Raw genomic sequence first — 15,429 nt, forward strand, 5'->3', positions numbered from 1 at the left:
TATAATCCAAACTCCAATTCCATTAAAAGACTCTTTCTGATATAAGCAGTCTGGATTGGACTTTTCAGTATTTAACCTGATCAAGTTGGGTTGTTACTTGCAGAGTAGCGGATGACCTAGAGTTCTCAACTTATTTTTATCCATTTACAGCAAAAATAAGCTGTATTTCAAAAGAAATCTATTTCAAAAGACATCTGCTGATATTGCAATCACAAAATCAAACTTTATCCTACACCGCACAAAAAGGCAAAACCAAACAGAAAAGACACCGAATCCCTATGTGAGCTGACCTATAAAAAGCTATAGCAAGCATATGTATCATTCCTTGTCACATAACAGAATGCACTTTGATCCATGAGCCCTAAACTGTTTTGGGACATCTGAAGCACGACTTCGTTGTGAAGCCTTGGGCCTGTAATACAGATAACACACTGGATGAACATTTTACTTTACAACCATTGCAGTGCAATTAAAGATAGCGAGAGTGCATGATGACATTTTTTAGGCAGTGTCTTTCCATCTTACAAACTTCCAGTGAGGTAAGTGAAATTATTCACACGAGTAAGGTAAACAATTCATTCTAAAATGAATGTTTTCAACAGATCTTTATGTAGACTCTTTTCAGCAAATGTCCATCATTGTCTTGTTGGATTTTCTGCTTCATTTTAAATTTTCTGTTTAGTATTTCAACATTTTTAATCTACCCAAAATGTAAACAAAGGAAGAGGTGAAGGTGTTTAAGGTGTTTTGCAGACGCAATTGCCTCAGGGAACTGTCAAATGTAAAATTCAGTGGAAAGCTTCAGCATGTCTCTAGTTTAACTGAGTTGAGGAATGTTGCAAAAACAGGTGTTGTCTGACACAAGCAATAATTATCTTTCACCTTGATGGATGTTAGTTTAATCTGTTTTTTACATGGTAGCTAGGTCTCAGCTGGGTTAATGCCAGAGAGCAGATGAGATGTTTTGCGTACTTTGTATATGACAATGCCCCAGACAGTTTTTACTCCCCTTTTTTATTTATTACATGGAACAATTTTAATAGTCACTTTAAATTTAACTCTAGACTCATTTTATGTTACACTGTCAATATACATACACTTCCATTAACGGATGTTAAGTGAGCTCACAGTTAAAGTGTTGGCTTTTAAGGACTTTACCACAAAAAAAGAGATTAATGAAGAGAATAAGGTTCAAAAGTATGGGTGGTTAACTGTGCAATATTCACGAAGAATAATCACTTACAGTACAAGGTTAGAAGAAGAAACTTCTTTTGAAAAAGTTGTCTTTCCACTGCATATGTTTCAACTAGAGAAAAATGTGTAAGTCCTATCTTTAATTTAAAATGCTTTGTTAGTCTTCAGTATTCAGTAATTACATTACATTCCTTATCACATTAATCCATACCAAACTATGCTACACCCTTCCTATGCCCTTGGGCAGGCTTTCTAGTCCTATGGCTCTGGAATGGTCTGTAACCCACACTAACATTAACCTTGGCACAATTTCAGGGATTCTCTTCGCATAAACAGTTTTTTAACAGTTTCTTCAAGGTGTTAGGCAATAAATACAGCATGTTCAACATAAGGCACACAGGGCCTCCTGGTTTGGCAGTGTTCTCTACAGAGCTTAACTTAACAGATGTATGAAATACCATCTCTGATGTAAGATATGTTGGAATGATTTCATACTAGCACTCCATTGGCTAGTGACAAGTACATGCTAATTTCTGCTAGATTATGTCTTCCTGATTAAGTGTCCTCTGTCTCTTAAGAACTATTGATAAATAAATTTTCCTAACAACTTTGTGAATCAGCCACCTTCAGGAGTGAGTATAGGTCAACACTCAATTGTGCTGCACTGCTTCTCTAATTCCATCTCTTAATAGTTCTCACCATACAGAATTTCAGAACAACAGTAGGCTTATGCACTGAAAACAGTAGTTTGATGTTAGCAGCGTTGGTTGCCACTGAATACATATCATACTTGATTCTATGATTCTACTCCTGCCACTGTACAGAAGAGTCAATGGTCTAAATATGCTTCTTGTATTACAGACTGCTCCTTGCAGGTAATAGCTATGTAGCTTGTTTTGTTGACATTAAACATTTACTTCTATTTGTCTTTCAGCTTCATAAATCTTTGTCTTAGGGAGAATTATGTTGGAAGTTTTAAAAGCTTTGATATACAACATGCTTATTTCCATTGTCTGAATATCCTAAGATCTTCACTCATTTTACCTTCTTAAGACAGCTAGCATTACTTTACTGGTGTTTGCTATTAGGCTAAAACAATATGAAGGCCCTGTTCTAAAGGACAGCATAGAGCAGGAAGAGAGGAAATATCTGTCTCCAAACCTGTGCTGAAAACAGACTGTGGTCTGCAGAGCTCACTGACATAGGGAAAAATTGTCCAAAAGTCATATTTCTTAAAGAGACTACTAAAAAACAATGTCTAAGCTGTCAAGTAAATTCTCCCAAGAAAGCAAAGTGCTGAAGGAAGATAGAGAACTGTCTATCAAAAGTGCTCAATGAATTTGAATACTCTAAGCTGCTGGTAATTTTCGTAGCTGTGCAGTTTCCCGTAGAGAAAATTAAAGATGGGTAACACAGGTGAAAAGCACACAAAATACTGAAAAGCATTATAATAAAGATTTAAGCAGCAGGCAAAAGCCTACCTGTTTATCACAGAACAGGAAAACAGAAAAATAACAGAACAACCTTCACAGTGAAGGAATTTGATTTCAGATTGAGACAGTAAAGGGAAGAATATGCAGTGTAGTTATTTAAAAATCCTTTTCAGCGCATATTTCCATTCTTTAATTTTGTACTGGTTTTAGTACTTTTTCCCTCATATACTCAGGCTTCTCCAGCAGGAAATAACAGGACTACATTCGATGCAGCTTGAAACAAAATAAAACAAAAGTGCCTGCATTTGAAGGAGGCATTGTATGCACTGGATATACAAGCACAGCTTCCGAACTGTACATCAATTTTTTCATCTGTTAGGTTCCCCATTTCAACCTGACCCTCAAACCACACAATTTGCACAGATTACAATGCCTGGCAGATTATTTTACACAGGAAAGAAACCAAAGACAAAAAGAGATGGCCATTTGTGCTTAGGTATTTAATAAAAATACTTATGGATATCTTTTAATTAAAAGTGAAGAGTAAGTTTTCTAACAGGTGCCCAGGAATTTCTGCAAAAGACATTCATGTGAAACATTGGCCAGCTTTCAATATGGAATCTGGTTCTATTTTGTCAATGTTTTTAAGATGGCATTATGATTTATTTAGCAGCAGCTGGAGATATCATTACTAACATATGTGCCCCTCCCAGGCTAAGTGTCGAAAACACTCAGCAGGCATCTCAGATACAATATTAATGTTTTTGAATGTTGCTACAATAGACACAGAAAGCCCATACATGTAAGGCAAGAGAAGAAACAAACAAACAAACAAACAAAAACCCAGCACACATGTAGATAGAAAATAAAACAAAGCAGGACTCAAACTCATACTAATTTTGTGCAACATTTTCTAGCCACATTTTGTCTAAAAACTTGAGAATTTGGGGCTGTATGAATGTCTGTTTTAAAGAATGATCTTTTTAAAGTTAAGATAGAAACTGAAACTAGAAACTAGAACAGGCAGAACAGTAACCAAGGCAGTTAGGATGTAAGTTGAAGAAATGAATATCTGTGTTGATGTGTGTCATCCACCAGAAGAATGGGCTGGCTACAAACTGAAGCATGAAGAGCTGTATGTGAAATGGGAATAACAACACTTATTTTCTCATTATTAAGGAAAATGCAAGAAAAAATCATTGGGACTGCAGTACTTGGGTTTTATATTCATAGTGACCAACACAGAACAGACCAATTTTAAGATATCTCTCAGGTGGAGCTGTTCAGGAAGCCTCCCAATGGCTTGGGAATGAAAATTTAAGCAGAATGACTGAGCTCAAGGTTGTCATGGCACAGAAGCATAGCCAAGTATGCTGAGTTAGTACATCCTCTTCAGGTAGAGATTGCAAGTGTGGAAGAGTGCTAAACCTCTCAAGAGCATATAAAAATATTTAACTTTAGACATTAAAAAAAAAAAAATCATTCAAGCCCTGGAAAACTGCCATCCTTTGCCCCCAAATGATTTGAATAAAAGAGTTAACAGAATCATTTAACTCTGAGTAAAATGTTTTAAAGAGTAAGGAATAACTCCAGATGACAAATATAGGAAAATGTGGCACCAGTTCTTTAATGTTTTTAAATAAAAGTTAAAGATTCAAGGAAGAAGGAAAATGAAATACCACTCAGAAATTTACCCTAGGGACCTCATAGGATATATGGTAGAAATAAGCAGTCATCAAAGTTAATGAAGAGTAGAAGAAAAGATCTATGTGAGACACATAATTTGTCATGTATTTGAAAACACAAAGCAGAAGAGCAGAAGAGCATACCATCTAACTGATAATACTCTACACTCTGCTCATACTCTACATTATTTAAGAAAAAATTGAAGGTATCCTTTACCCAAAAGTAGGGGAAAAAAAGAAAAGGTAGAATTGACAGAAAGAAAAAAAAGTCTAAGCAACACAAGCATTGACTGACTGTCATTTATAAACATTAACATTTGTGAAAAAAGCCAAAGTAGAATTGCAAATAAGAAATATTTTTCTTTCTCTCTTTCATTTCCTCAGTAAAGCCAAAAGAAGACAGAGAGAACGGAGATTTCTGTAAGGAAATGGAGACAAGAAACACCTTCCTAGGGCAGGAGAAGTACAGGGAGAAGCAATGTAACCAATCCTGATGGCTACGGAGCGCTTGGATATATGTGCCTTGAGGAAAGTTTACTACAGATCACTGTTCATGCCTTAATGTAATTTGACTGTTGAATAGCATCTGCTGAGTGCATAAACTCAGAGCTTCAGAGGCAACTACTACTAAACACTGAGAAATTCCAGATATGGTGTTGATTTCCTCCTCCAGTACACCTAGATTTACCTGAATGTACTGTTAACAGAACTTTAGGCTCAAATGGGATAATAAATCTATAGATACTAAGCTGGCCAGTTCAAACAATTCTGTGGGGGAGTATAAGTTGTTTCCTCTGCTTTTTTTTCTTTCTTCTCCTTTTCTATAATTTTATTGGATTTTACTACAAATTGGGCATCATGGCTTTCAACAGTCCTTTTACATTTCACTTGTGAACACCATATTTGTTATTGGAAATGGATGAGAAACAGGAAATTTTTCTGCTATGCTGCTCAGACATTCAATACATCACTGACCACTGTAGTCATTAATAAGCATTGTATCATCAACATGGCTAAGATGAACAACAAAAAAGAACAATTAAAACTGAACGTTGATCTGTTTAGATTTGGCTGGCTTCAAGGTAGATAACATATCTTTTTTATTTTTAAGTTATTATGTCCTCCCAAAGGCACATACTGGAACGTGCAAAAAATAATTAGTAGAAGTTCTGATAGTGGGCAGATGCTATATTCAGTTTTTAAGCCATTGGATCTGTGAACTTGGCACAGTGTCTCTATTTTAAGAAGATAGTATCTCCTCGCCTGTGCACTTGGTCTGCAGTTCAGACTTTCATAAACTTTCTAATATGATATTATAGCTGATGAAGACTACTCTCTTTTTTTTTTATTCCCACCATTTAGAGATGTACAGTAGTGAAGAAATCTATTTCAGATAAAGAATCTTGTCTTAGCACTGTTTCAAAGCATCAGTCCTTAAAATATAGCTGGAATATAATTATTTACAGCATTTGCTCCTTACTACAGGTTTCATTGTAACTTATAGATCACTGTGTGATACAAAGAATATTTCTTCTAAGCATAATATATCCTTACACCTTTTTATTTTAAATAAATACATTTTAATATTTCAGATTTATTCTACCTAAATAGCACTTTTTTACCAGAAACAAACATTTTGCTCATGTAATCACAATATTTATCTAGTTAATGTCACTGGCATTTTACTGCTGAACAAAGCAGAAAATATAAAAGGGGAAAGATTTTTCACTTAAATGCAAAACTCCAGGTGGAAATATACTTTCTGTTGTTTAAAGAAGGACTGCAGCATTACAAAAGCAACACAAATGTGTGAACCTTTTTCTCTCCTTGTCTTGCAGCTGATCTATTTAGACGGGTCACTTTGGCATCCCTATGAAAGGTATGAAACTCCTGCATCAAGGAAATTGCCTATGATTAAGGGATAATACGAAAGGATGTTTAATCTTTTTTTTCTAGTCCACCTAACACATGTTAATGACCATCAAGAGTTTTACCCTTTCTTGCTAATGAAAGGCCAGACTTGTTACTTTTTTTCTTCTGAAAAATAAATGACCTCATCCATTGTTTCTTGTACGTTTGTCTTGAAACACAATATGCAAACACTGAAACAAAATATGAAGTCTGTCTGTTCATGCTATGTGACCTTCCTAACTATCCAGAATTTATTCATTTATCAACAATTTGTATTTTACTGAAATAACAACATTTGTGCAAAATAAAAGAAATTATTTTGCATTTAACTATTTTTTAATTTCTGATTTGGACTGAAAAATGTTTATATAAAATGAATGGAATCTGCTGATTTACTAAGGGAGCTACAAAACAAGATCTGCCCTTTTTAAAAAAAATGTTTTGCACAGATCCTCTCTTTTTCTCATAATTTTACTAATTTTCAATTCATCCCATTATAGAGCAAGTATATATAAGCTTACTTATTATTTTCTTACGACATAATACGTATACACAGGAGTTTAAATAATCTAAGGTTGTCTATGATTTAGTTTTATATAGTTGTCAAATCTGATCACTTTGCATTTTTAAATGACGTACAGGAAAACGTGAGATTTCAAGAGGTGAGAAGACAGTAGCTCAGACTGAAGTTGTAGGAATCACTTAACATCTATTTCCTTAACAAATTCTGATTGAAAGTGCTTGCATTCTAAATGACAAGACACATACAGCAATAAACAAGAAAAGATCATTTTTTGCTTTAACAAATGCCGAAGAAGAAAGCTGACTGCTTGGATGCCCTGGAAATGGATTAAGTAGTTAATCCTTCAAAGATCACGGAAAAGGAGAGACATACATGCATCAGAGGAATACAGATATTAAAGATAAATGACAAAAAATAATACAATGTTACAGAGATTTTATCAAGTCAAATATTTAGCAGTTCTATTACAGCACTGACTTTATGATTTCTTCTCCTTTTCTTTTTTAGAGTCACTCAAAAGTATTTTAAAACATGTCCCAAACCCCTCTGTTGTGTTTTTTAATTATTTACGTTCAGGCTATTAATTGTACTGCCTTCTGAAATAAGTGTGGCTGGCTAAGGCGAGTATAAAATATAAAGATTGCTATTTCATGCCCTTGGTCTCAAATATCTCTGAGTTCTAGAAGCAGACCATTTTAAAGAGAGCCACTCGTTCAACTCCATACTGAAGGCATAAGACTAATATTTTGAAAACCTCTAATTCAAAGACCTGTTATCTTTACTTGACCTTATTTCCTGTCATTGGCAAGAAGTGAGTTGCTTCTATTCACTCTAATAGCCATATAGTATAACCCTTGCTGTGAACAACTGCTATTTATGCATCCCTTTGTAGAAAGCTCCAATCTTGGGAAGTCATATGTCTGCCTCAGAAGGGTCATTTACAAACAGCCTCTTGTTTGACCTAAGGGATACATCACATCACCTCACTCTGTACTTTTTACCTTGTATACTGTACTTCCTTCCTCTCTTGTTTAACACTGCACAGGTGGTTTTATGTTTCAAAACCAGGTGTCTAAGTCTGAAGTCTGAATGTTTACCTTCCTATTATTTTTCGCTGGATTTCAGAACTTACAAAAATACAGATTATTTTCTTCGAGAAAAAAAAAAAAATCGTTCATGGCTTCTTTCCATTTTGTAGAGAAAAGATTTTGTTGACTTATCACATATAAATTGTCTGACCAAATATGAGCCCAAACTGCATAGTTACTCCCTTTTTCAAATCACTATTAATGACAAAACTAAAAAATATATATAAGAAAGCACTACAAGGTTACATATAAATAATTAAAAGCATTTTCCACCATTAAGAAATGGCTAGTATATAAATTATAGAAGATATTTTACAAGAGAGCCCAAGAAAGAAACTTTTTGAGGTCTCTCTAATTTTTAATAGTATACAGATAGCTTTGTATAGATAATTACACTTGCTTGAAGTCGGCCAAAGCAGAAAAGTAGGAAATTCCCTTTCACTTTTCTCAATTCAGTTGTATGTCATGATGATCTATATTCAGATGAATACAATATCATAAACAATACAGAAATGAAGGCATTATTTTATATCAATTCCATGTAATTTGGGGAACATTAATTTTTCTTGAAGCAGATCAGCAGTGCCAAGTTGTTATTACCAAGACTTAAGTAAAAAAATAAAGATATTTTGCACAACCGAAGTTATAGAATACTCTGAGTTGGAAGGGACCTGTAAGGATCATTGAGTCCAACTCCTGACTCCACACAGAACCACTCAAAATCATGAGAATTTTTTCATCAGCTTTGAAAGAATTTCATCACACTGAATCTGGGTGAATAAATCAACAAATAAACATGAAAATCACATGAACATTTCAAAACAAATTATCCTGCTATTGCATATTATCCCCTCTGCAAAGGGAGAAATTGGCTGTTCAGTGTTTCCCAGCAAATCACAAAGCTGCAACTGTTAACAATACTATCACCAATATTCAAAATGCACACAATTGCAGATCGCAAATAACATTCCCTTGAACAACCTTTCAGTGATGTCTTTGCCTTAGCAGGAGCCATGATAAGGTTCCAAACTTAAAAACATTGATAAAGTTGAATACAATAACTTGCTTTGTCAGAACAATCTTTTCTTCCTGCTTACTCTGTGATAATGTTGGATCAATTCTTGCATGATTTTCATAGGACTGTTTTATAGAAGACTCTACAGAACTAATGTGAAGCTCAGCTTTACTTTGAGAATTGATCATAAATATGACAGAGTGGATGATAACATTTTATTATGGCTTGTTTTGAGAAAATAACAGAATTTCTGACACAGGCAAAGCCTGTGGTGGAGCATTTCATGCTGTCTTCGTAAGTAGTTGTTAGCTAAGGTAGAGAAAGCAGGAGCTGAGAGAGTTGTGAGGTGGATGAAAAGTTTGCTAGGGGCAAAGTGCTGAAAGGAGGAGTATTTGTTGGAGGTGGTTTACTACTTAAGTTTGCAATGATCAGTTTTGTGACTAACCTTGTTTCATAAAATGACAAAAAGCTTGTGGAGGAGACGGTGCAAAAAAATGACTAGAACTGCACATGAGAGAAACAGATGCTCTTGAAAGTTAGAATAGTTAGAATAGAAACTGGAAGAAAAGTACTACTTCAAGTAGAAGTATATATTTAACAATTTAATAACGACAATTTAAATCAAGCTAAGTGGCTCATCCACTGGAAATATCAAAGGAGAAAAAGAGATCAGGAGGTATTACCTGTTTTTGGAAAGACTGTAATGCCAACATGATATGACCATGAAAAGCCAGAAATGATCCTGGAATATATGAAGCAAGGCATTTCCAGTGGAAATAGTCAAATACTCGTAACACTGGAGAAGGTGTTTTCAAGCCTCATCTGGATTACTGTTCACATTTTCCCATATTATAAACTATTTTTTCTTTCAAAATTGAATGACTGGAGAGATTTTTTTCACCAACAGCATCACAGAGATGAGAATGAAAAGGTTCAAGTGGTGCAAGAGAGAGAAGACTGCTAAGATGGTTCCCTATAAGTACATGAAAAAAAAAGATTACTCAAGATGGAAAAAAACCATAATGAATTTTAAACCAAATTAGTGCAAGAGGAAGTAGATATTATCTAGCTTAGCATTTTTTTTCTGGATTTCAAAGATTTGAACTATTATAAAAGTGACAGTCAAGAAGAGCTTTCCATTAAATGTAGTAGCACCAAAAATCTTTACTGATGTTAAGACTGAGTCTGATACATTTTGAGAATGGATTTTGTGACCAGATAGTAGTTACCTGCAATGGCAGTATCAAAGCAGATTTCTTCTAGTCTAATATATTGCTTGTGATAAAAGACGCTAGCTCATACAAAAATTACCACACTGTTGCCAAGATAAAGTTATCTGTAAAATAACACCTGCAAGGTATTGACATATTAATATGGTGTCCCACAAAATTGAATTCTAGAAACAACAGTTCTTTCTCTCCTCACTTCCTTCCACCACTTGCTCCATCAGATACTAAACTTGACAGGAACCATTTCAGAAAGCAACAGCAACGATAGGAATATATTATGCAAAATGTTGACCTGGTTATATTGAAAGTTCAGTATATCATTACTTCCAAAAGAAAACATACCTTAGGATGTGGTGAAGTGTAGAAAGATACTTTTACAGTCAGTGTGAATATTTTAGTTTTTACTTTTTTGTGGCACATAATATTATTATTCTAGGGAGTTATTCATCTATAGTGTGTGACTTACTGCTCAGTCCTGTCCTATTTAACTCAGACCTATAACAACTACTTTTCAGGTAATACGATTCTTTTACATTAATTATGCTTTTGAGTAAGGAATGCAAAACTGAATCTCCATTTACTACATTGAAATAAAATAAACAAACCAAATAGGATATAAGAGAACAAGGAATTTATATTTTGCATTGATTCTGTCCACAACACGTCTGTCTTGCAGATTTAACCCTCATATCCCAAATTCTCCTACTATTTGATAAATCACTCTTAAAAGTTTAGGTCTATCTTGTACCCAATTCCTCTTTCCAGAAAGAGATAATAAAGTGGACAATATTCATATTCAAGCACTGAAACACTGATAGACCATTAGGAAATCTGAGGAGGATGTCTACAGTCAGCTAGTTTTGCGGCTTTTTGCCTCAGTTGTCAGTTTTAACTACTATTCTCATGACCACAATGTGCAATTATGCTACCCAGTGCAATGGTCTGTACTGCCATTATAGGAAACAATTGAACTAAGTCATTGAAGGGTTAGGCTTGAATCCTTGGAGGCAGAGTCTCCTGGAAGCCTAACTTTCATTCTTAAAAAAAATATTCTGCTCTCAAAAATTAAAATCACTCATCATAGGAAATTTTGGTTGTTTATTTTCCAACACTGAGGTATTAGATGGCAGCATAAAAAACAGACAGGTTAACACATCAGCTCCACACTCATCTATCCCTCTCACCACCATAGTAGTCAGAAGGACAACACAAAACTCATCTTTAAACTAACGATGCATTCTTCAAAAGACACAAAAGATATCCTACTTTACAAAAGGTGGAGCGAAGCCCCCTTACTTTCAGATGAGCACCCCAACTCCTATGTTGGAATCCTGCCTCCTGGTCACATCAGTATATCCTTATGATTTTGTTCTGGAATTAACGGATCAAGTAAAATAAGTTTTCTCCCCTGGAATTGAGCACTCTACCACTCTTCCATAGTCCACTGTATACTATGTATATCATACACGACAGTTATCTGTTCATCTTTTTGCTAATTCAGCTAGTATCTGAATAAACCAGAAACTAGTGTTCTTTCCATTTGTTTTGCCAACATTTCTATATGGGTACTTTGGGTAAAGTACTGTGATTTTAAGGTGTTGCATATTAGATGATACAAAAACAGTATTTGTCATTGCCTTCACCTGAATGCTACTTTTGAAGTGATGTAGTTACCTCCTCTACTTCAACTTATTCTGACAAGGTCTTCAGCATGGTGGAGACATTGTTCAACACGCCATTGACTCAATTTCTGTGCCTGATGGAATGAAAAAAATGCATGAATCCAAGACAGGTGCTAGTGACATTATTCAGTACACTTCTGGAAGATGCTGAAAGTGATTTAAAAAAAAAAAAAAAAAGGCAAGAGAACCCACCTAGACTATATTAGATGAAAATCTAGGACAGAACACAAATGGACCTCTGGACTAAGGCAGCCACCATGAAAGAGCTGTTGGTAAAGGCTTGTTCTCAACAGCATTTTGGGAAGTGGCTTGGCCTTTATCACCAGTGCAACAAGCAAATTCTTCTTCCTAAGGCCACAACATTCTAACAACAACCAAGAGCAGAGAAGGCTTGACAGTAAGGGGAATCTGAACAATAATATTTAAGACTTTGTTTTAGTTCCATTACTGTGCTGTACACCAATTACAATAATGCCCACCATCCAGTTACATGTTTCCACAGCTGTCACACTTTTAAAGGAGATAAAGGCTTTCTGAACAGGGAGAGAGATGAAGAGACGTCCTGAAAGGGACAAGTAAGGAATCAGCAATCCCAGGAAGGGAACTCAAACCCCAGCTGAGTAGTCTGAGATCTACTCAAAATATGTGGAAAACGCTTTCCCTGTGGCAAAGAATGGTGAAAAGGGCACACATAATTGTCAATAGCTACTGCTGCACTCCATGTCAAAGTGGTGCTATAATTGGCATCCAGCAGCCTCTGCATAAGGCCACATGGTTGGGAGAAATTGCTAAATTATTTGACTTGTAAACCCAGTTTGAAATGCTAACTGCAGAATATTTGTCTGAGTGATAAACTCTTTAAGGAGAAACCTTTGATCTCCAGTCAAGTAAAGACCCTTAAAAGTCCTGAAGTCTGGGATAGCCAGCCCTAAAGACCTTTGTTTGCAGCCATCGCTGAAAGGGGGGGAGGGAGAAAGCATTTTGCACAGTGATTGCCCAGAAGTTTGGCTTTGCTTGTAAAGCTGGAGGGTGAAAGGCTGTGTAGCTCCCTTCCCCCAGCAAAATAGGGTTATCCAGCTTTATGGTACAAGACAATTCCTAACTAATGGTTTGGGCTTACCAAAGAAGATTTCAATCTGTAAAAAAAAAATAAAATAAATAAAATATTTATAGACAGTGAATTTTCTTGTTCAAGAAAAAACACTTTTTATATAAAATTAGAAGTGGGTTGTCATATCCCTTACGTGCAGCACAGTGTGTTACCTTTTCAATTCCTTGCAGTGAAATGGAAAATAGTTCAATCTGCATGCCAGTTCCAGTAAAAGCATTTACTTACTTTATCACTGAGTTTGGATCAGCAAGGCCAAAGCCTGCACATATGCTGTCATTTTTCACCATCACTTGAACTAAAAGCAGCAATGCTGTGCTGCCAGTAGAGTCCTCTGGGCAGAGGACAGTTGAACCACAGGTGACCTCTCGCCTGCCACCACACAAGCAGCTTCCAGAGAGACAGCAGGGTTAGTAACATTTTCTGCCTCCTGAGATTATCCATGAATAATATTATTAATTTCCAAAATATCCTGCGACAGAAAGAAGTTGAGTTTTAAAAAAAAATCTACCAGAAATTGGGCAGATACAAATTTCACTCCTTCTTCCTTCTTCCTTCTGTGTCCTTTCACCACTATCACCCCGGACAAAAGTTCACAGCTGACTAGCAATGTCTGTAAATTGCAGATCTTTAACTGCTAGTTTTAGCCTCTGTTGAGCTCCCAAATGGGATGGTGTTGCTTGATGGGGTCATCTATTTACTTAAAACAGGACTGGGATCAAAAGTTCATTTTCATTGACCATTAAAGGGCAATGATATATTAACAACTTCAGCCACTGCTGGGCTGGATGTGACTCGTAGGTGACTGACACCATATGCCAGCCACCCTATTTCTTACAAGATTTATTTCAAGCCCCTTTCCTACACTTCTCAGGGAATATGGAAACAGCCATCTTCCGTATCAATCTAGAAGGTGTACCTGTAGGCAATCTTAGACACATTATCTTCCCCTTAGAGGTCACTGGTGATTTATTACAGCATATTTACTTCCCACCAGCCACTTGGATTTGCTTCAATGAATCAGTGACACTCAATTTCTGACTAACAAAGTCTTACTCATATTCCAAATTGCTGGCCACAAGAAAAACAGTTAGCCTCTCAGGTAGGCTCACTGCTTATGAAGAATTAAATACTGAAGCCAGCATTGTGAGATAGACAGAGAAGGAATGAGAGAAAAAAAATGCAAAAGGATGAAAATGTAAGCTATTTCCAAGTCTTCAGACAGCAGAACTGAAAATGTGAGCTGGAGCAATTCAGATTGCTACCAAAAGATAGCCCCCTGGGAAGTGGAAAAAATGCAACAGTGAATGATCTTTGGTGTAGAATCCTGAGTTAAGTTATAATTTAGTCTTTCAAATTATTTGATTGTGTTCAATAGAGAATTAAAGCAAATTTGTACAGAAGCACAGACTGAATCAAATAAGCACACTTGGAGTACACAGCTGACACACACCTGCTGAAAGCTCAGTGTCTTTTTAAGAAAAATGCAACATGGTATTTTTTTTCATGGCATATTTAAACACTCACGAAAGTGAGGGCCCAAGCCCTCTCTCCACACAGCCAAGAAGTGCCCAGCTTGTTCCAAGAAGACATGCTTGAGCCCTGTCTGTTCTGTCCTTCCCAAGCAGAGTAGCTCCTGCCCTCTTCAAAGCCAGGCCCTTTGGTCACTGATGGCATGCTGTAAGGCTTTTTCTCAAGGTGTGGTGTGTTGTGATTACCCCATCCAATCCATTAAGAAATGCCAAGGACTTGTGTAGACTGGTACCAGATCCCTTCTCAGCTGGGAAAAACAAAACAAAACAAACAAACAAACAAACAAAAAACCTATCAGAAATCTGGGAGGGAAGAAGTGCCCTGGGCAGCACCAGCACGGCTTAAGGGCTTCTGCCACGGACTGTAGATCACACAAGTGTATGGTGGCACCCATTAACTGCTTTCAGCCTAACAATGGCTCTTTCTCATCTCTGCCCATCCTCCCTGTCCCAGTTAAATGAGCTGTTTCCCAGACAAATAAAGGCTGGAGAGACTGCCTTCTGCAGGGGTAGAAGGCTGGGGATTCGGATGGGAGCCTCGGGGCACTGCTGGGCCACCCATGGGCAACCAGGGGAGAGGAAAGCCTGCTACAGGAAATGGAGAAGCAGGGAGCAGGAGACAGTGTGAAACCACATTCGCCCTCTGTCCAGGGGTCTGTGGGAGCAGGGAGAAACCATTGGCAGCACAGTGCGGAGCCAGCCTTGGGAACAAGAGGACAGCAAAAGAGGCCCGGAAGCCAACACGAGGTGGGCCTTCACACCATCCCAGATCTGCTTCAGGAGCCACAAAGTCTGCAAGTGCCAGGTTTCTGCTGTCTTCACTTCCTATTTCCTCAGTTTACCTGTCGAAAAGCACTGAGCAGGCAAGAGGGCAGCCACAATGCCCATGCTGGCAGCCTGACCCCACTCCTGCACCTTCCTTGCTCTGACTGCAAGGGCAGCACATCTGAGCAGGAAGCTTCTCCTGAAATCTCGGTGTCTTCTCCAGCCTTTGGGGAAAACAAGTCTCCCTCTCAGCCAAAGGGGTCG

Source organism: Phasianus colchicus, chromosome 8, assembly GCF_987193195.1.
Source record: "Phasianus colchicus chromosome 8, bPhaCol1.hap1.1, whole genome shotgun sequence".
Classification (NCBI taxonomy): Eukaryota; Metazoa; Chordata; class Aves; order Galliformes; family Phasianidae; genus Phasianus; species Phasianus colchicus.